We start from the raw sequence: 22,315 nt of genomic DNA, 5'->3' as shown, positions 1-22,315 counted from the left end.
GTTTAGAATGGACGAAAGTAAGAAAAGGTTCTTACCTATGTTACCAGGCAAGGTCTTGAGTAAGAATCAAGGACCGGCTACGGCAGAAGAAAGAGAAAGGATGAGTAATATCCCATATGCCTCGGCAGTAGGATCTATCATGTATGCCATGCTATGTACTAGACCGGATATAGCGCATGCTATTAGTTTGACTAGCAGATATCAAAGTGATCCAGGAATGGAACACTGGACAGCAGTCAAGAATATCCTGAAGTACTTGAAAAGAACTAAGGATATGTTTCTTTGTTATGGAGGTGACCAAGAGCTCGTTGTAAATGGTTACACCGAATGCAAGTTGGAACACTGATCCTGATGACTCTAAGTCACAGTCTGGGTACGTGTTTATATTGAATGGTGCTGCAGTAAGCTGGGCAAGCTCGAAGCAGTGCACGGTGGCGAAGTCTTCAACAGAATCAGAGTACATAGCGGCTTCAGAGGCTTCATCAGAAGCGGTATGGATGAAGAGGTTCATTGTAGAGCTCGGTGTGGTTCCTAGTGCATTGGACCCATTAATCATTTACTGTGATAACATGGGTGCCATCGCCAATGCACAAGAGCCAAGGTCACACAAGAGGCTGAAGCATATCAAGCTGCGTTACCACTCGATTCGCGAGTACATCGAAGATGGAGAAGTAAAGATTTGCAAAGTATACACTGATCTGAATGTAGCAGATCCGTTGACTAAAGCTCTCCCTAGGGCAAAGCATGACCAACACCAGAATGCCATGGGTGTTAGGTATATTACAATGTAATCTTGATTATTGACTCTAGTGCAAGTGGGAGACTGAAGGAGATATGCCCAAGAGGCAATAATAAAAGTGGTTATTATATATCTTTATGTTTATGATAAATGTTTATATGTCATGCTATAATTGTATTAACGGAAACACACTACAACAGGACATACCTTTGGTAACACAGTCTTGTGTTACTATATGTCCAAAACAGTGTTACTAGGACAAACAGTAACACATTTTGAGATGTGTTCCATTAGGCCGTGTTACTAAGTGGTGTGCACAGCCATACATATTAATTGTTACCATATGCTACAAAAATTGTTACAAGATAGAACGTAGTAACACGCACATTAGGTGTTACTAACTGCATCGGTAACACTATTTTGTAGCTATAGTAACACCGGTAGTAACATACTTTCGTAGATGGAAAATACTTGTTGTAACATAATTTTGTAACTCTTGTAACAGAATTAGTAACATCTTTTTAGCTTCTCGATGCAATTAGTAACACACTATCCGCACACTGTAACACTATAATTTATTGTCAACTATCCTAGTAACATAGTTTGCAACTATAGTAACACTAGTACCGCCACATAATTAGTGTATTTTATCATTAGTATTAAATGCAATTTTAGGTACCAATTTGTGAAATATATATTTATTTAATAAAATCGCTGCACATACTCTATTATGTAATTATACTGATGCTCAACACCATTAAAATGACAAAGAGATAGAAGCACAATACATCCACAAATTAATTATATCAAGATATTTATTACAAATACAAAAGAGTGTAGGATACAAATGGATTACAATAAATAAACACCAATATTATTTATGCAACACCATTACATTCATACCATTTTATCAATAGACAACACATTTGTGACATATATTACACCATAGCATTTTCATCAATTCAACGAAACAAAACAAAACAAAAACTCATTTTTCAATCTCTCAATGTAAACTTCAATTATTGCTATGCAAAATCATCAAACTTTATTTGCTCCTGGAGGGCTCTGAAGTGTCCAACTACAACTGAATCATCCTTCTTTATGATCTGTAAAAGAAAAAAATGGACTTCATATTTATATGATTAAATGTTCGCAATATGACTCCATAAAATGGATAAATATTTGACTTGTAGAAGCTTAAGGCCAAGAAATTAATAATCCTTCGGTAAAAGCATCACTACTTGTCTTGCAGCCGGATACTTGTCTTACAAACTCCTCATTAGCCAGAATAGATTCATCTTTGTGCACAAGAACAATTGAAAATTTGGCACCAACCTCAATACAACCCCCCTTTACTTGGAGGCCGTACACAAACATACAATCTAAGAATCAGTTAGCTCAACGTGAACACACCATGTTTTAGATGCATGCGAAATCCAGAATATCTACTAGACTACTAAATGTTTTAAACTATTGCACAACACAGATTTGGGGCATATATAGAGGTTCCTAACTTTATATATTGAATTTATCAGATAACATCGGTTTATGTGCCACTGCATTCTGTAAGTTGGGTTTGGTGATGCCATGTACTAAGATCCAAAAGCAAATAACTTAGTGGTAGTAGTTATTGTGCGGATCAACAATTCTACAAGTTCCTGAACTATTTCTCAATGCCTCTGCATCAATATTGTCTATCCAATCATGAACCTTGAATAAATGAGACATCACTATTCATTGTGGGATTAAGGGTGATAATCACTAGTTATCATCAGAAAAATGAGCTATGTTTTAATGCCAACCCAGGATAGCTTTACCTTGAATGAAGAAGTGCTCCTTCTTTTTGAGGAGCATTATTTTTTAGTCCTCTGCTGGCCTAGTCTTACAAGCGATTCAGATGTATGATCTATAGTTTCCCCCACCTACAAAAGATGCAATAATAACTGAAAGACTGATCAGAAGTAATCACAACAGAAACCAGGGAAAATATATGGTCCTTGGATATTTTTAATATCTCAATACTCAATATTACTGCAACAGGATACTGCATATAGCATGCTGCGCATGTCATTATGTCTTCACATAATAAGAAATGAAAGGATAACAAGAATATATCTCACAGTAATGTCAAGAATCTAACTATATCATCACTTAGCCTAGATTTGAAAACACCTCGATCTCATCTAACCATCACTAAAATGTTCCAACTAAATAGATCAATGCATACTCAAACTGCATAATGGCAAATGCATCTGTTCTCAAACTGTGCAACTCTCCAAATTTAGCAGAAACATACACCTTTAGCTCACGTCGCTAATGTTGGAATGCTTACTACCAATTGTACAATGGAAAATGTATTGATATTAAATCTAGTTTCTTCTAGCTTCCGAACGATATAAATGTTTGGTTCCGTAATAGATTTATATATAGTTCAACATGAAATTAGCTATTAGGTACAACTCAATTAGACTAAACCTAGGTACTCCCAAAGAACTGCAATTCCAACTAGCATAAGGGATGCGGGTATATCTCCGACACCTTCATGCTCCCAGGTATAGTGAGGCCATCGCTGCAATCAGCAGATTTCAAGGACCCCTCTTGTTAGATTAAGCAAACCTGTTGGGTACAACTCATGTACATTCTACTAGTACGTGCATGTGCTACTAAGAAACTAGTGTGTGTGAACAAGTAGCAGCAAGTCAAGATAAGCTGCATTAGGTGATAAGCTGCTGCAGGTCGGCAAAGTGTTCACGCTAGTATGCAGGACTGTAACTAGTCGAAGGTCAAGTTGTTACGGCAGCTATATTTTTAGTCAATTGTTCACACCATGTATGCAGTAGCTCGCTGGTGCTATAAAAGGATATGTAGTAGTCTTCTCTAAACGTACCAAGTAACAAAACAAGTGAGAAACAGAAAGTTTGCTTAAGCTCCTTACGTACCCGAGAGTATTTCTCTCTAGTGTGTGCGTGTATTTCATATCTATCTTAGCAACAACACTTCAATCATTTAAGTGTCCACGAATTTCAGATGGAATTCAGATAAAAGTACAGAAATGTTTCTCCGGATGGATAAGAGCATATATTTTCACTCATCAAACATCCAGCAACAATTCAAACTTCCAATAGACACGAATTCATAGCAGATAAATAAGGAAAGGGGAAAGGAGAATCAACCTAGTAAAAGTTTGTAGTCTTGGACAGGGAAATAAATCAGAACAGGTTGTGGGCGTGCCATGTGTAATTTGGGTAACAGAACCGAACAATCGTACAGAAAAGAAACAAGTGAATTCATGATATACCAATGTATAGATTGCAGAGTTAATATCATACAGTACAGTCGATGGTTACTGAGGGACTGCAGAGGCATCAGATCGGTCATTTACTTCTAACTTGTTTTTTATTGTTTTGACTGATCAAACTATCCAACTAAATTGGCACAAAATGTTTATTCTACCGGGCCAAACTTTTCTCAAGGAACTTAACAGCTGATTTAGGAGGATGAAACAAACTTTCCTTGTAACACGACCAGATTAATCTACCGTTTCCGTGAGGACCGAACCAGCAAAGGGGCTCCTAGTCGTGGATCCAGATTGCTCCTGATGGGGTAACCTGTAACAGAGGGGCAAGCGCTATTGTAGGTGATCGACCTTACAATTACCTAACTTAGTTACAAATCAACCACAAACATCAAATAGAGAAACCACTCGGGTCTGGAGAATTACCTCGTGGTGCAGGGGCATGAACAAAACGCCTGTACTCAGACGAGATGCGGGGGGGGGGGGGGGGCTCAACAAATGTCTGCAATTGACGGGAATACTGAGCCGAACGTGCTAGTTGCTGGGAGGGTGGCCGGCCCTTGGTGATGTAGCGGAATAGATCGAGCCGCCAGGTGCAACCAGGAGGAGGGGAATGGAGTTCCCGGCCCGACTGGGAAGGGGGGCGCAGTGGTGGTTGCTGCTGTGGGATGGCAGCGCGGTAGTGGTGGCTGTGGGAGGCGGTGCCATGGTGGGAAGGGGGCGCAGTGGTGGTTGCCGGTGTGGGGGGCAGCGCGACGGTGGCAGCCGCCAGGCGACCCAGTTACGTGTAGATGAGTTTTTCTAGGGAAGATTGATATCGAGAAGAGACTAATTAGAGGATTAATATATAGAAGGTGTCAACGGAGGGAAAATTATATGTTAGCGGGAATGATCAAAATTTTCCCTCTACTGATTTTTCCTATCGACCAAAATAACCATATTAATAGAGGAATATGATTTATTATTTTTGTGAAAAACCTTAGATCTATACGTCAAACAAGTAGAATAGCAACCACTAAAAATAAATAAAATATATCAAGGTCCCTTTCTAGAGGAGGTTTGAGGATCAAACGGCAACATGAAGAAACATGAAGACAGAGCGGTGCGGTTTGCTCGAAACTCATGATGTGTAGAGGAAAACGATCTGAATTGCATGGAATTAAGATAAAGTATAAATAATTTTTCTTTAAATTGAGATGAATATAAGAAAGAGAACCTCTAGTTTAAAACCCTATTTAGAATCAGTTGAAGTCTCTCCTCCTATTGTGCAAATTAAGATGACAACACCAAAGGTCTCCCGGTTCACATGATTTATGTAAAATTACATAAATACATATATCCAATACAATTATGATGCACATAATTCAGTGTCTCCTGGTTCTAGTTTTGCCCGGGACCCTAAAAACTCGGGATCAGCCATATAATAGAGCTTGTAACACTATGGATCAATACATGATTATTTGGCACTCGCACTAAAGTTTGTAGCACACTCCCTCTCACACATATATATGTGTTACCATGTCCATGTACTTGTATCACATTACCTCCCATACATATTTATATGTTACTGTGTCCATACCTCTGTAACACAATTTTGGGTCTTATATAGTTTGTGTTACTGTCTGTCGTTGGCACACAAATTATCTGTTACTATAATTTTGCATGTAACATATTTAACTGTGTGTTACATGACTGTGTTACCAAAGCTCTGTTATGTTGTAGTGACATTAGTACATGTGTGATATGTAAACAACAAAGAGTCCCTAGTATGCCTCTTAACTAGCTTGTTGATTAATGGATGATTAGTTTCATAATCATGAACATTGGATGTTATTAATAACAAGGTTATGTCATTATATGAATGATGTAATGGACACACCCAATTAAGCGTAGCATAAGATCACGTCATTAAGTTATTTGCTATAAGCTTTCGATACATAGTTACCTAGTCCTTATGACCATGAGATCATGTAAATCACTTATACCGGAAAGGTACTTTGATTACACCAAACGCCACTGCGTAAATGGGTGCTTATAAAGGTGGGATTAAGTATCCGGAAAGTATGAGTTGAGGCATATGGATCAACAGTGGGATTTGTCCATCCCGATGACGGATAGATATACTCTGGGCCCTCTCGGTGGAATGTCGTCTAATGTCTTGCAAGCATATGAATGAGTTCATAAGAGACCACATACCACGGTACGAGTAAAGAGTACTTGTCAGGAGACGAGGTTGAACAAGGTATGAAGTGATACCGATGATCAAACCTCGGACAAGTAAAATATCGCGTGACAAAGGGAATTGGTATCGTATGTGAATGGTTCATTCGATCACTAAAGTCATCGTTGAATATGTGGGAGCCATTATGGATCTCCAGATCCCGCTATTGGTTATTGGTCGGAGTGAGTACTCAACCATGTCCGCATAGTTCGCGAACCGTAGGGTGACACACTTAAAGTTGGATGTTGAAATGCTAGAACTTGAATATGGAATGGAGTTCGAATATTTGTTCGGAGTCCTGGATGAGATCCCGGACATCACGAGGAGTTCCGGAATGGTCCGGAGAATAAGATTCATATATAGGAAGTCATTTTATGAGATTTAAAATGATCCGGAAGGTTCTATGGAAGGTTCTAGAAGGTTCTAGAAAAGTCCGAAAGAAACCACTATGGAAGGCGGAGTCCCAAAGGGACTCCACCTCCATGGCCGGCCAACCCTAGAGGGGGAGGAGTCCCAAGTGGACTCCCCCTATGGGGGCCGGCCACCCCCCCACATGGAAGGGGGGAATCCCACCCCAAGTGGGATTCCCACCTTGGGTAGGTTTCCCTATCACATGGAAGGTTTTGGGTTCGGGTCTTATTCGGAGACTTGTAGTCCAACACTTGGGGCTTCCACCTATATAATGAGGGACAATGGGAGGGGGCCGGCCACCCCAAGAACCACCAAGGTGGCCGCACCCCTTAGTGGCCGGCGCCCCCCTCTCCCCAAACCCTAGCCACCCCGCTCCTCCACTTCCCGCGCGCTTAGCGAAGCTCCGCCGGATTTCTCCACCACCACCGACACCACGCCGTCGTGCTGTCGGATTCAAGAGGAGCTATGATACGTCTCCAACGTATCCATAATTTCTGATGTTCCATGCTTGTTTTATGACAATACTTACATGTTTTGCTCGCACTTTATAATGTTTTTATGCGTTTTCCGGAACTAACCTATTAACAAGATGCCACAGTGCCAGTTCCTGTTTTCTGCTGTTTTTGCTGATTTCTCCACCACCACCGACACCACGCCGTCGTGCTGTTGGATTCAAGAGGAGCTACTACTTCCGTTGCCCGCTGGAACGGGGAGGTGGACGTCGTCTTCATCAACAACCGAACGTGTGACCGAGTATGGAGGTGCTGCCCGTTCGTGGCGCCGTGATCAAGATCTTCTACGCGCTTTTGCAAGCGGCAAGTGAACGTCTACCGCAGCAACAAGAGCCTCATCTTGTAGGCTTTGGAATCTCTTCAAGGGTGAGACTCGATAATCCCCTCGTTGCTACCGTCTTCTAGATTGCATCTTGGCTTGGATTGCGTGTTCGCGGTAGGAAATTTTTTGTTTTCTATGCAACGTTATCCTACATTTTCTTGGTCAAATCATCAGTTCAGAGTACTTGCAGATCCTATTAGAGGCGAATACATGTGCGAGTGTCTGCTATGGGAACACACAGGTACAAACATTATAAAAAAACAAAAAAAAAACTTGTACTTCGGTTACCTTGTGACTTAAACTTCTCTTTCACCCATCCTTGCACTTCTTACCGTTTCTAATGGATTGAAACTTCATTTTATTACAACAGGACTGTTCTGCCTACATGTTTTATGCCTGCTGGACCACCTGAGGGTTGACAGCGTTCCATTCAGTTACATACTAAGGAGGTACACTAATGGAGCGCGACATAGAGGAACTTTTGATAGGAGAGATTACAAGACACAAGCTTCTGATGGAACCTCGTATCTGTACCAGCAGAATGAAGTACTACAGCTGGCTATGAAAGTTGTTCGGAAAGCTACATGCTCAGAAGAACAGCGGGCAAGAGCAAAAGTTGGTCTGCAGTCACTGTATGACGAACCTGATGCAATGGGTTCGTCAACACCAGATAATGATGAAGATAGTTCAGGCCAGTGCCCAGATATTGATGAGTTTGAGCCTGAAGAAACTCACTTTTGGACAGAAAACCAACAGACATATCCTGATTGTCCTAACCAGCAAGATAATCAGCCTGACAATGATGGTAACAGTATGCCGCAGAGGGTTATACTACCACCACCTAAGTCCAAAACTAAAGGAAGCAGGAATAAGGAACCTGGTGGCTCTAAACCTCCAGGAGCTATGAAGAAAAAGGTGCAGAAGACTGTGAAGAGGGAAGGGAAGAACACTTGCAGTATATGCAAGCTGAAAGCGGGACACAACTCTAGATCTTGTCCAAAAGATCCTAGAGTAATGAAACAACTTGCTATAAGTAAAATAAAAGCTCCAAGAAGAAAAATGTGTTCAGGATGTAAAAAAATATGGAACAGGCCACAACTCTCTTACTTGCTCTGTGAAAAATGGCTTGAAGCTAAAAGGAAAATCGAAGAAGAAAGTGCTAACAAGAACAAAACCAAAAAAGAAGGAGAAAGAAGACGAAGAAGAAGAGGAAGAAGAAGAGAACGAGGAAGAAGAAGAGGAACAAGATGAAGAAGAAGAGGATGACGAGGGAGAGGGAGAGGAAGAAGAAGAAGAAGAAGAAGAAGAAGAAGAAGAAGAAGAGGGAGATGGAGAGGAAGAAGAAGAAGAAGAGGGAGATGGAGAGGAAGAAGAAGAAGATGGCGAGGGAGAGGGAGATGGAGAGGAAGATGAGGCTGAGGAAAGAGAGAACATAGAAGAAGATGACAAAGCGGAAGACGAGGATGAAGGAAATGAACCAACGCCACCAACACTAAGAAGGAGCACCAGAAATAAGTTAGCATAAAAAAATAGAAATAAGTTACAATATTGTAATTAAGTTTACTTCCCATTCAGTAGTCATCTGTAAAAATGGAAAAATGATCTTGGTTTACTCCATTCAGTAATTTGTTTACTACCATCAAAAGTCTTTACATCAGCAACATCAGCAAAACAGTAAGATAAAAACTAGGAAGTACGATATACATTGATAGGAAGTACGAGGTTACTCAAATAGGAAGTTTGTAATGTGTTAAAAATTACAAAAAATATACAACAAAAACTAAGACCTGGGTAGGCCCGAGACATCAAGTTCTAGCATGAATTATATAAGAAAGTACAAGCTGACGTCGAATGGCAGTACAACACGGAAAATTTGATATATGAATACACTAATTTATCTTACAGGTAACAAACAAAAAGGAAGTTCATGAATGAACTACAAGGAAGTACAAAATAAATGCGAAAGGAAGTACAAGATTCAAGCGCAAAGAAGTACAAGTCCCACCCCGAAAAAAAACTGCACACGTACCAGCATGCTTACTGGGCCAGAAAGCCCGACTGGGCCGTTAACTGGCCTGTCAGTTAAAGAAGTACAGTCTCAACAACAAATACCAGCAAAAAAAAATACATATCACACAAGATAGGAAGTACAGAAATCAAGTACAAGTAAGTACAAGCTTAATTTAGACGAATAAAAAGAAAGAAATGTATATATATAATAGATGGATCTGCATGAATACAAGTAAGTACAACAAGTTTACATTCTTGAAACTCCATTAAGAAGTTCATATCATAGCTTTCGTTTTCTAGGGGATACAGAGGAGGATTAAGAAAAAATAGAAGATGACCAGGAAGTACGAGAGTAAAAACAAAAGAAGTACAACTGGAAAAATACAAAAGTACTAGCTTCGAATCTTCAACTACAGAAAAATACATATCTCAAATTATTATATGGAAAATACAGAAGAAGTACAAACTAAAATCTGCAGGAAGTACAAAACTTCACTCGAAAAAAAAACACAAAGGCTAATTGAAAAAGGAAGAACAAAGAGATATATTGTAAGAAGTACAGGATAACATCAATCAAAAGTACAAGCTTACTCAGTACCAAGTACATGATTGATTAGTATGAAGTACACAAATGTTCCAGTACAAAATGAAAAAGACTGATGTTCCAATAGGTCAAACTATATTAAATTACAAATATGAATATCAAATTCAAATTATATACGAATATGAAAATTATGTTCCTATGACATCTGGCTAAGCATCATAATAAGCTCTTCTCCTTGGGTAGACAACACAGAATGTGGAGAAAGGCATTGAATTTCCACTGGCAGATCATGTAGAGGAATCATGTTGTTGACATGGAACATAGTTGAGTACAAGTACTCTGCCTTCCAATCATCAACGCGAGGCTGCATAAAATAAACAGAAAAAGAAAGAATTATGAAAAGAAAATACAGAAATATAAGAAAAAATTACTTCATCTATGAAGATAAAAACATACATCATCATTTGCAATGTCCAGAACGACTTGATCACCGTCAAAAGAAGATGCAAACTTCAAACAGTAGTAGCCACATTGGTTGAAACCCTGCTTGGGGACTTGCACGTATTTCGGCTTCTTTGAAACATTGGTCCAATTGGGATGACCACTTTTGGCATACTGTTGTTTGCCATAAACTCCTTCCATGACTAAGGTCAACCTTCGAGCCTGTTTTAACATTGAAATGAAAAAGGAATGACATTAAGCAAAGGGATATTTAACCTTAAAAAAAGCAGTCAGAAAATAAAGCAGAAAATTATTAGAACATACAATCTCCTTGACATCTGCAGCATGGAACGAACTCCGAGAAAGTTCTTTGTGGCAACTCCAATCAAACGAATCGAGAACATCAAAGGTTGCACGATACTTGTTCATGACATACAAGACATGATGCTTCTGTTGTGAACCAGGCATCGTCTTACAGTAAGGCATGATGATCTGTTATTAAAGAGTACATTGATGCGCGTGGTTGACGTGTTGTCTTTCCGTTCGACACGCGTCCGTTGGGAACCCCAAGAGGAAGGTGTGATGCGCACAGCGGCAAGTTTCCCTCAGTAAGAAACCAAGGTTTATCGAACCAGTAGGAGTCAAGAAGCACGTGAAGGTTGATGGCAGCGAGATGTAGTGCGGCGCAACACCAGGGATTCCGGCGCCAACGTGGAACATGCACAACACAAACCAAGTACTTTGCCCCAACGAAACAGTGAGGTTGTCCATCTCACCGGCTTGCTGTAACAAAGGATTAGATGTATAGTGTGGAAGATGATTGTTTGCAGAAAACAGTAGAACAAAGATTGCAAGAGATTGTATTTCAGTATAGAGAATTGGACCGGGGTCCACAGTTCACTAGAGGTGTCTCTCCCATAAGATAAACAGCATGTTGGGTGAACAAATTACAGTTGGGCAATTGACAAATAAAGAGGGCATGACCATGCACATACATATTATGATGAGTATAGTGAGATTTAATTGGGCATTACGACAAAGTACATAGACCGCTATCCAGCATGCATCTATGCCTAAAAAGTCCACCTTCAGGTTATCATCCGAACCCCCTCCAGTATTAAGTTGCTAACAACAGACAATTGCATTAAGTATTGCGCGTAATGTAATCAATAACTACATCCTCGGACATAGCATCAATGTTTTATCCCTAGTGGCAACAGCACATCCATAATCTTAGAGATTTCTGTCACTTCCCCAGATTCACGGAGACATGAACCCACTATCGAGCATAAATACCTCCTCTTGGAGTTAAGAGTAAAAACTTGGCCAGAGCCTCTACTAATAACGGAGAGCATGCAAGATCATAAACAACACATAGATATAAATTGATAATCAACATAACATGGTATTCTCTATTCATCGGATCCCAACAAACACAACATATAGAATTACAGATAGATGATCTTGATCATGTTCGGCAGCTCACAAGACCCGACAATTAAGCACAATGAGGAGAAGATAACCATCTAGCTACTGCTATGGACCCATAGTCCAGGGGTAGACTACTCACACATCACTCCGGAGGCGACCATGGCGGCGTAGAGTCCTCCGGGAGATGATTCCCCTCTCCGGCAGGGTGCCGGAGGCGATCTCCTGAATCCCCCGAGATGGGATTGGCAGCGACGGCGTCTCTGGAAGGTTTTCCGTATCGTGGCTCTCGGTACTGGGGGTTTCGCGACGAAGGCTATTTGTAGGTGGAAGGATAGGTCAGGGGGCGTCGCGAGGGGCCCAGGAGACAGGTCGGCGCGGCCAAGGGTGGGGCCGCACCGCCTGCCCTCCTGGCCACCTCGTTGCCCCACTTCGTTGACTCTTCGGTCTTCTGGAAGCTTCGTGGCAAAATAGGACCCTGGGCGTTGATTTCATCCAATTCCGAGAATATTTCCTTACTAGGATTTCTGAATACAAAAACAGCAGAAAACAGCAACTTGCACTTCGGCATCTTGTTAATAGGTTAGTTCCAGAAAATGCACGAATATGACATAAAGTGTGCATAAAACATGTAGATATCATCAATAATGTGGCATGGAACATAAGAAATTATCGATACGTCGGAGACGTATCAGCATCCCCAAGCTTAGTTTCTGCTCGTCCCGAGCAGGTAAATGATAAAAAAGATAATTTCTGGAGTGACATGCCATCATAACCTTGATCATACTATTGTAAGCATATGTAGTGAATGCAGCGATCAAAACAATGTAAATGACATGAGTAAACAAATGAATCATATAGCAAAGACTTTTCATGAATAGTACTTCAAGACAAGCATCAATAAGTCTTGCATAAGAGTTAACTCATAAAGCAATAATTCATAGTAGAGGTATTGAAGCAACATAAAGGAAGATGAAGTTTCAGCGGTTGCTTTCAACTTATAACATGTATATCTCATGGATATTGTCAACATAGAGTAATATAACAAGTGCAATATGCAAGTATGTAGGAATTAATGCACAGTTCACACAAGTGTTTGCTTCTTGAGGTGGAGAGAAATAGGTGAACTGACTCGACAATAAAAGTAGAAGAAAGGTCCTTCAAAGAGGAAAGCATCGATTGCTATATTTGTGCTAGAGCTTTGATTTTGAAAACAAGAAACAATTTTGTCAACGGTAGTAATAAAGCATATGTGTCATGTAAATTATATCTTACAAGTTGCAAGCCTCATGCATAGTATACTAATAGTGCCCGCACCTTGTCCTAATTAGCTTGGATTACCGGGATTATCGCAATGCACATGTTTTAACCAAGTGTCACAAAGGGGTACCTCTATGCCGCCTGTACAAAGGTCTAAGGAGAAAGCTCGCATCGGATTTCTCGCTATTGATTATTCTCAACTTAGACATCCATACCGGGACAACATAGACAACAGATAATGGACTCCTCTTTTATGCATAAGCATGTAGCAACAATTAATTTTCTCATATGAGATTGAGGATATTGTCCAAAACTGAAACTTCCACCATGGATCATGGCTTTAGTTAGCGGCCCAATGTTCTTCTCTAACAATATGCACGCTCTAACCATAAAGGTGGTAAATCTCCCTTACTTCAGACAAGACGAACATGCATAGCAACTCACAGGATATTGAACAAAGAGTAGTTGATGGCGTCCCCAGGAACATGGTTATCGCACAACAAGCAACTTAATAAGAGATAAAGTGCATAAGTACATATTCAATACCACAATAGTTTTTAGGCTATTTTTCCCATGAGCTATATATTGTAAAGGTAGAGGAATAGAAATTTTAAAGGTAGCACTCAAGCAATTTACTTTGGAATGGCGGAGAAATACCATGTAGTAGGTAGGTATGGTGGACACAAATGGCATAGTGGTTGGCTCAAGTATTTTGGATGCATGAGAAGTATTCCCTCTCGATACAAGGTTTAGGATAGCAAGGTTATTTGAAACAAACACAAGGATGAACCGGTGTAGCAAAACTCACATAAAAGACATATTGTAAACATTATAAGACTCTACACCGTCTTCCTTGTTGTTCAAACTCAATACTAGAAATTATCTAGACCTTAGAGAGACCAAATATGCAAACCAAATTTTAGCATGCTCTATGTATTTCTTCATTAATGGGTGCAAAGTATATGATGCAAGAGCTTAAACATGAGCACAACAATTGCCAAGTATCACATTATCCAAGACATTTTAGCAAATTACTACATGTATCATTTTCCAATTCCAACCATATAACAATTTAACGAAGAAGAAACTTCGCCATGAATATTATGAGTAGAGCTTAAGGACATACTTGTCCATATGCTACAGCGGAGCGTGTCTCTCTCCCACACAATGAATGCTAGGATCCATTTTATTCAAACAAAACAAAAACAAAAACAAACCGACGCTCCAAGGAAAGCACATAAGATGTGACGGAATAAAAATATAGTTTCAGGGGAGGAACCTGATAATGTTGTCGATGAAGAAGGGGATGCCTTGGGCATCCCCAAGCTTAGACGCTTGAGTCTTCTTGATATATGCAGGGGTGAACCACCGGGGCATCCCCAAGCTTAGAGCTTTCACTCTCCTTGATCATGTTGTATCATCTCCCTCTCTTGATCCTTGAAAACTTCCTCCACACCAAACTCAAAACAACTCATTAGAGAGTTAGTGCACAATCAAAATATACATGTTCAGAGGTGACATAATCATTCTTAACACTTCTGGACATTGCACAAAGCTACTGAAAGTCAATGGAATCGTAATATCCATCGAACATAACAAAATAGGCAATGCGAAATAAAAGGCAGAATCTGTCAAAACAGAACAGTTCGTAATGATGAATTTTATTGAGGCAACAGACTTGCTCAAATGAAAATTCTCAAATTGAATGAAAGTTGCGTACATATCTGAGGATCACTCAAGTAAATTGGCATAATTTTCTGAGTTACCTACAGAGAATTTTGCCCAGATTCGTGACAGCAAAGAAATCTGTTTCTGCGCAGTAATCCAAATCTAGTATGAACCTTACTATCAACGACTTTACTTGGCACAACAAAACACTAAACTAAGATAAGGAGAGGTTGCTACAGTAGTAAACAACTTCCAAGACACAAAAATAAAACAAAAGTACTGTAGTAAAAACATGGGTTGTCTCCCATAAGCGCTTTTCTTTAACGCCTTTCAGCTAGGCGCAGAAAGTGTGTATCAAGTATTATCGAAGGATGGTGCATCTACAGCGGGGTGTGGAGTTTTCTCAACCATTCATAGTATATTGGATACATAAGTTTTAGCGTCTCCCTTTTCATTAGTCTTGGGCTTGGTACTCTCATCAAACAAATTTTCAGGAACATGCCAAGCATAGTTATTTTCTAGTGCATCATTCATCACTAGGAGCTTGCATGGTATTGGTGCTTTGATCTCCCCACCATCATTAATATTATTAGTGTACCTTATTCTCTCCATGTCCATTTTTTCAAGGAGACTAACAAAATTGGTATAAGAACCAAGCATATTATATTTAGCAAAGACCTTTCTAGCCTCTCTTGCTATACCACCAAATTCTCTAAGAAGGGTTTCTAGAACAAAATCTTTCTTTTCCCCTTCTTCCATATCACCGAGTGTAAGAAACATGTGTTGGATTATAGGATTGAGATTAACAAATTTAGTTTCCATCATACGAACTAAAGCAGCAGCGGCAATTTCATAAGTAGGAGCAAGGTCTACCAAGTGTCTATCTTCAAAATTATCAATGGTACTAACATGGTTGAAAAATTCTTCTATATTATTTCTCCCAATTATAGACCCGCGCCCTACCGGCATGTTTTTTACGGTAAAATTAAAAGGAAACATAATGAAATAAGTAAAGTAAATATAAGTAACTAATTTTTTTGTGTTTTTGATATAGAGTGCAAGACAGTAAATAAAGTAAAACTAGCAACTAATTTTTTTTGTATTTTGATTTAGTGCAGCAAACAAAGTAGTAAATAAAATAAAGCAAGACAAAAACAAAGTAAAGAGATTGGGATGTGGAGACTCCCCTTGCAGCGTGTCTTGATCTCCCCGGCAACGGCGCCAGAAATTTTGCTTGATGCGCGTGGTTGACGTGTTGTCTTTCTGTTCGACACACGTCCGTTGGGAACCCCAAGAGGAAGGTGTGATGCGCACAGCGGCAAGTTTCCCTCAGTAAGAAACCAAGGTTTATCGAACCAGTAGGAGTCAAGAAGCACGTGAAGGTTGATGGCGGCGAGATGTAGTGCGGCGCAACACCAGGGATTCCGGCGCCAACGTGGAACCTGCACAACACAAACCAAGTACTTTGCCCCAACGAAACAGTGAGGTTGTCAATCTCACCGGCTTGCTGTAACAAAGGATTAGATGTATAGTGTGGAAGATGATTGTTTGCGTAAAACAAGAGAACAAGATTGCAGTAGATTGTATTTCAGTATAGAGAATTGGACCGGGGTCCACAGTTCACTAGAGGTGTCTCTCCCATAAGATAAACAGCATGTTGGGTGAACAAATTACAGTTGGGAAATTGACAAATAAAGAGGGCATGACCATGCACATACATATTATGATGAGTATAGTGAGATTTAATTGGGCATTACGACAAAGTACATAGACCGCTATCCAGCATGCATCTATGCCTAAAAAGTCCACCTTCAAAGTTATCATCCGAACCCCTCCGGTATTAAGTTGCTAACAACAGACAATTGCATTAACTATTGCGCGTAATGTAATCAATAACTACATCCTCGGACATAGCATCAATGTTTTATCCCTAGTGGCAACAGCACATCCATAATCTTAGAGATTTCTGTCACTTCCCCAGATTCACGGAGACATGAACCCACTATCGAGCATAAATACCCCCTCTTGGAGTTAAGAGTAAAAACTTGGCCAGAGCCTCTACTAATAACGGAGAGCATGCAAGATCATAAACAACACATAGATATAAATTGATAATCAACATAACATGGTATTCTCTATTCATCGGATCCCAACAAACACAACATATATAATTACAGATAGATGATCTTGATCATGTTCGGCAGCTCACAAGACCCGACAATTAAGCACAATGAGGAGAAGACAACCATCTAGCTACTGCTATGGACCCATAGTCCAGGGGTAGACTACTCACACATCACTCCGGAGGCGACCATGGCGGCGTAGAGTCCTCCGGGAGATGATTCCCCTCTCCGGCAGGGTGCCGGAGGCGATCTCCCGAATCCCGCGAGATGGGATTGGTGGCGGCGGCGTCTCTGGAAGGTTTTCTGTATCGTGGCTCTCGGTACTGGGGGTTTCGCGACGAAGGCTATTTGTAGGCGGAAGGGTAGGTCAGGGGGCGTCGCGAGGGGCCCAGGAGACAGGTCGGCGCGGCCAAGGGTGGGGCCGCGCCGCCTGCCCTCCTGGCCACCTCGTGGCCCCCACTTCGTTGACTCTTCGGTCTTCTGGAAGCTTCGTGGCAAAATAGGACCCTGGGCGTTGATTTCGTCCAATTCCGAGAATATTTCCTTACTAGGATTTCTGAAACCAAAAACAGCAGAAACAAAGAATCGGCACTTCGGCATCTTGTTAATAGGTTAGTTCCAGAAAATGCACGAATATGACATAAAGTGTGCATAAAACATGTAGATATCATCAATAATGTGGCATGGAACATAAAAAATTATCGATACGTCGGAGACGTATCATACATCAAAAATAAAATATACATGTGCACAAGTGAAAAAAATACAAATGAAAAGGATGAACATAGTTAAACTCAGCAGAAGTGCAGGCAGGTTAGGGCATCAAAGTTTTTATTGAATGTATTACCAGATTTGCAGTCAAGAGATTCTCTCCTGGTTTCAAATAATCATGGAAACTCTGCACAGCCCTTACAACATCAAAGTTGTTGCTCACAGTCATGCCGTCCATTTCTAGCAAATACTACACAAAAAAGATTAAAGTTTAAAATGTTATGACTATTCAACAAATAACAACTAGCTTATAAAAAAAAGAAACTATATTATTCACCGTAAGAAAGTAGGGAGACAATAGGACACACGTTCCAGAAGCAAAGACATGATTCTGGGTGGGATCTTCCTTCCACTCGCAGATAATATAGCTCATCATTTCACCCTCTAACTCCCCAAGATCTCCAAATGCCTTAGCCAATTCTTTGCCGGTAAATAATGATTCAATATCATCGCCAAACGTATCCTTCCCATGGACAAATCTACAGTAATTGACGTTGTATAGACACAAAAAACAAAATCATTACAGAGGGGAAAAAACAGGTCAAAAAAGAAAGAAAAAGTTCAGGAAAAAAACATGTGAACAGAAGGATCATAAAGACATCATAGCTTCCATATTTTTAGACTCCATGCTTGCTCAGCATGAAGTCCTTAAGCAGCCTTGCATTTTTAAGGTGATTGAACTCACCAGGCTTTAAAATCTCTACAGGTCCACTCCATTTCTTGGGTCTTCTTGGAGCCCTCTTTGTAGTCGTGATATTAGCCGAGTCGACCGAAGGATCCTTTCTCTTCTTAACAGGAGTAAGTACCTTTCCAGACCTAGTCTTTGGGGTAACAAAGTCATCATCAAAGGATATAACTTCAGCATCCACAACTGTCTTTTCAATAACAGTAGCCTTCCCAAGAACATCAGCCAGCTTATTCTTCAGAGAATTAGAGGATTTGTTGTTAGTTCTCTTCACAGAATCATCATCTTGACTACTGATGTTAACGACATCAGCTTCAGGGACAAAGGTCTGAGTCTGGGTATCGAAAAGACAGAAATTCTCTTCATCAAGATCAAGAGATTCACCTGCAACAAAAGTCAGTTGTAAACTTTTAAAAAAATGTATCTGACACTTATTAAAAATTAACTTTGCATAATGCAAAAAAAGAAGAAAATATAGGAAGTACATGAAAAAAATGTAAAGATAGGGAAGTACAAGAAGATTAAACAAGAAGTACAATAGACATATATTAGAAGTACAGAAGGTAGAAAAGGGAAGTACATGCAGCAAGTCCAGTTTCTGTAAACCAAGACCTCACATTTTTGTCAAAGTATCCATTCCATATCTTACCCTGAAATGTAAAGTAACAAACTTCAAATACCAGGGAAAAAAAGATAGGTAAGTAACAAAACTACATCATAAATGTCTGCAACTTACACAAACCCAGAAAGGAACAATAAGCTTGGTGGTGCCCTTGTATTTCTCCCTCATTAGGTGAATACCAATTTCGGCTACAGTACTTGATAGCATCCCACGCAGGTTAAAGGATTCTTAAACATCCTTAACAGTAGCTTCACAAAATTTATTATGAAACATCACATTATTCCTGAAAAAATAATATTTAATTAAAAATGTCAATACGAGAAAGAGTCGCCATAAGAATTGTTGCATAAAAAAATAATAGCAACTTACGCTACTTCATCTCTGCTTTTTACTTTTGTAACAGTATAGAAAAACTTGTCAATACTTTCTCGAAGTTTTGCAGAATAATTGCGGTACTGAGAGGCTGCAGAAACAAAAGAAATTAAAACATCACGACCTTAAAAGAATAAACATAAAATGATATGATTCAAAGATTATAAAAAAATACAGTTTGAAGTGTACAGACTAGAGAAGTACATGACTACACAGCAAAGAAGTGCAGGTCCATGTGCAAAGAAGTACATGCTGAAAAAAGTAGAACTAAGTGTACTCAACTACCTAAGTTGTGGGAAGTACAAACACAATTGTCGGGGAAGTACAAGAGCAGAAAATTCATGACTATATAGCTGCAAAGCTGCACTCTTCTTCGTGCAAAAGGATGTACATGTAAGGAAGTACAAGCAAGATAAACAGAAAAGTACATGTAACATCAAGGTAAAAACAGAAAGTGAAACAGGAAGTACAAGCAAATCTGCACACTTCTTTTCTATGTTTCTAGAACACAAGCTTAATAGAAAAAGAAACTGAATTTTTATTTTACAACCCAGGTCCGAGAACAAGAACATACATAATCTAACGATATTTTGTTCAAGGTAGTTTACATTTCCCACACCCCCAACACTTCCAAAGCACACCACACAAAAGCAACAAACAAGCAAATCAAACTACCAAAGCATGAACTTTACGAGGTCTTGCCTAAATCTTGAGATGTCGGAGCTGGCTCCTCAGTTTGTTCAGCAGCATTATCCTCCTGCCTAGAAGGGGCAGCAGAAAATAAAGTACTTGCTGGCACAAGTTGCGAAACCAAAGGTGAAGGCTCTCGGTCAGGAGCAACAGCAGAAGGGGGCGCGTCAACTTTATAAGTATCTGCTCTCGCCAACGGTGATAACCGGGTGCTCACGTATCCCGCTGATCACCAAATCCACTCTCGCCAAAGATATACAACATCGTAAGTTTGCGGAGTAATTTTGCCGTAATCTCCCGATTGGAAGTTCTCTCTTTTATATACACCAAAGGTACAATACATACAATATACGATAAGGTAAGGAAGGATCACAATCGATCCGTTCGTAAGTTACACATATATTAATCCTACACATCATTTAATAATATGTTGTTCTATCCTTAATAATCCCTCTCAACGTAAACCGTTGGATACGAGGTACGGTTGAGGTTGACAAGAGTTCTTTGAAGAATTAGTTATGTAACCGGTTTAGTGAAAACATATGCTCGTTGGTCTCCTGATGAAATGAAAAGAGCTGCCAAAGCAACCTTCTCTCGCACAAATTAAAAATCTATCTTAATGTGTTTTGTGCGAGCCTGAAACACCGTATTTACATATAAATACGTAGCTTTATGATTATCACACCATAATACTGGTGGTCTTGTCTGATGCACTCCTAATTCCTTCAGCATAGATTGTATCCAAGTTGCTTCAGCTATACCGCTGGACAATGCCTTATGCTCTACTTTAGTACTAGACCGAGACACTATGGGTTGTTTCCTTAATTAAACTCCACGAAATGAGATTGGGACTAAGAAAGGGAGTGAAACCTCCAATGAATCTTCTATCATTAGAACATCTAACCCAATTAGCATCCGTATAAATACTCAGTACAAACAATGGTCTTCCTATATCTTCAATCATGTTGATACTCTACCCTTCACATACGGAAGAATGATATTCACCGTATCATAATGTACTGATGTAGCGACATACCTTGTTGACTGCAAAAGAAAGATTATGCCTAGTAAGTGTCAAATACTGCAAACCGCCTACCAGGCTCCTGCATTTAAATTCATCATCTACAGTTAGTGGCGAGCCAAGATCCCGAGCCAACTTCTCAGTGGCCTACATGTGTGGAGACAGCTCGACAATTCTCCATATTTATGCATGATAGTGTAAATAAAGTGCATAGTTATCACTACTAGAGAAAAAAAAAACTATGGCTAGGTGGAGTACCCATGGAAAGAGTGGTGCATCATGGCTACAGACCAGTAGCACACCAAAAATATGTGCGTCATGGCTAGTAACTTACATGTGGCGCACCGTAAAATATTTATGCGCAACATGTATTTTTTGGTCCGGCTTGGGAGGGGAGGGGGGTGCCCACAATACCCGGCCATGGCTCACGATAAAAGGTCACGCGTCATGTGTATTTTTGGGCCAGGATTGGGGAGGGGGGAAGGGTGCCCACACATACCCGTGGCGAAACCCCATACTGCTCCTCCACGGATACACTTGGATCACCTTTTCAGTTTTGAAAAACAAATGAAAAAGCTTCAAATTTTAAAAGTTCATTGAGATGTAATTATGTTACCTTATCTAGTTGTTAGGAAAAATAAAATTATTAATTTGAATTTTTTTTGTAAAAAGATGATATGTTTCGGTAAAATCACTCTGTATTTTGTATACGACGTCAGATGAAAAAGATTTTTATATAAAAAGTATCTACGGAAAAAGTTACGTCCGAATTAGGTTCATCAAATTCAAAAGCGAAAATAAGGTTTTCGAAAGTTTTAGATTGCGCTGCAATTTTTTTTTGAAACGGCCTCACATACCCATGGCACATCATTACTAATAATGCGCCACGGGTAAGTTTGCCCTAGGCCAGCTTTATAAGCTGGACATGAAAGCCTCCTTCCCATGCCTCTAACTTCCCCTTCTTTCCCCTTCTCCACCAAAGCGAGACAGAAATGGTTTTTCCCTGAAGAAGCTAAGCACCATCTTGTGAACCCCACCGTCGCCCCGTCGCCATGGAACACCCCGTGCTTAGCCAAGGGTACCAGGAGATGCGCCGCGTTGTCCTCTCCATCCTCATCCAAGGAATCGACCCGGGGCGCCCATCCTCGTCCATGGAGATAGTCCGCTCCGACCTCCTTCT

This window comes from Lolium perenne, chromosome 1, assembly GCF_019359855.2.
Source record: "Lolium perenne isolate Kyuss_39 chromosome 1, Kyuss_2.0, whole genome shotgun sequence".
Classification (NCBI taxonomy): domain Eukaryota; kingdom Viridiplantae; phylum Streptophyta; class Magnoliopsida; order Poales; family Poaceae; genus Lolium; species Lolium perenne.
This window is presented reverse-complemented; position numbering follows the sequence as displayed.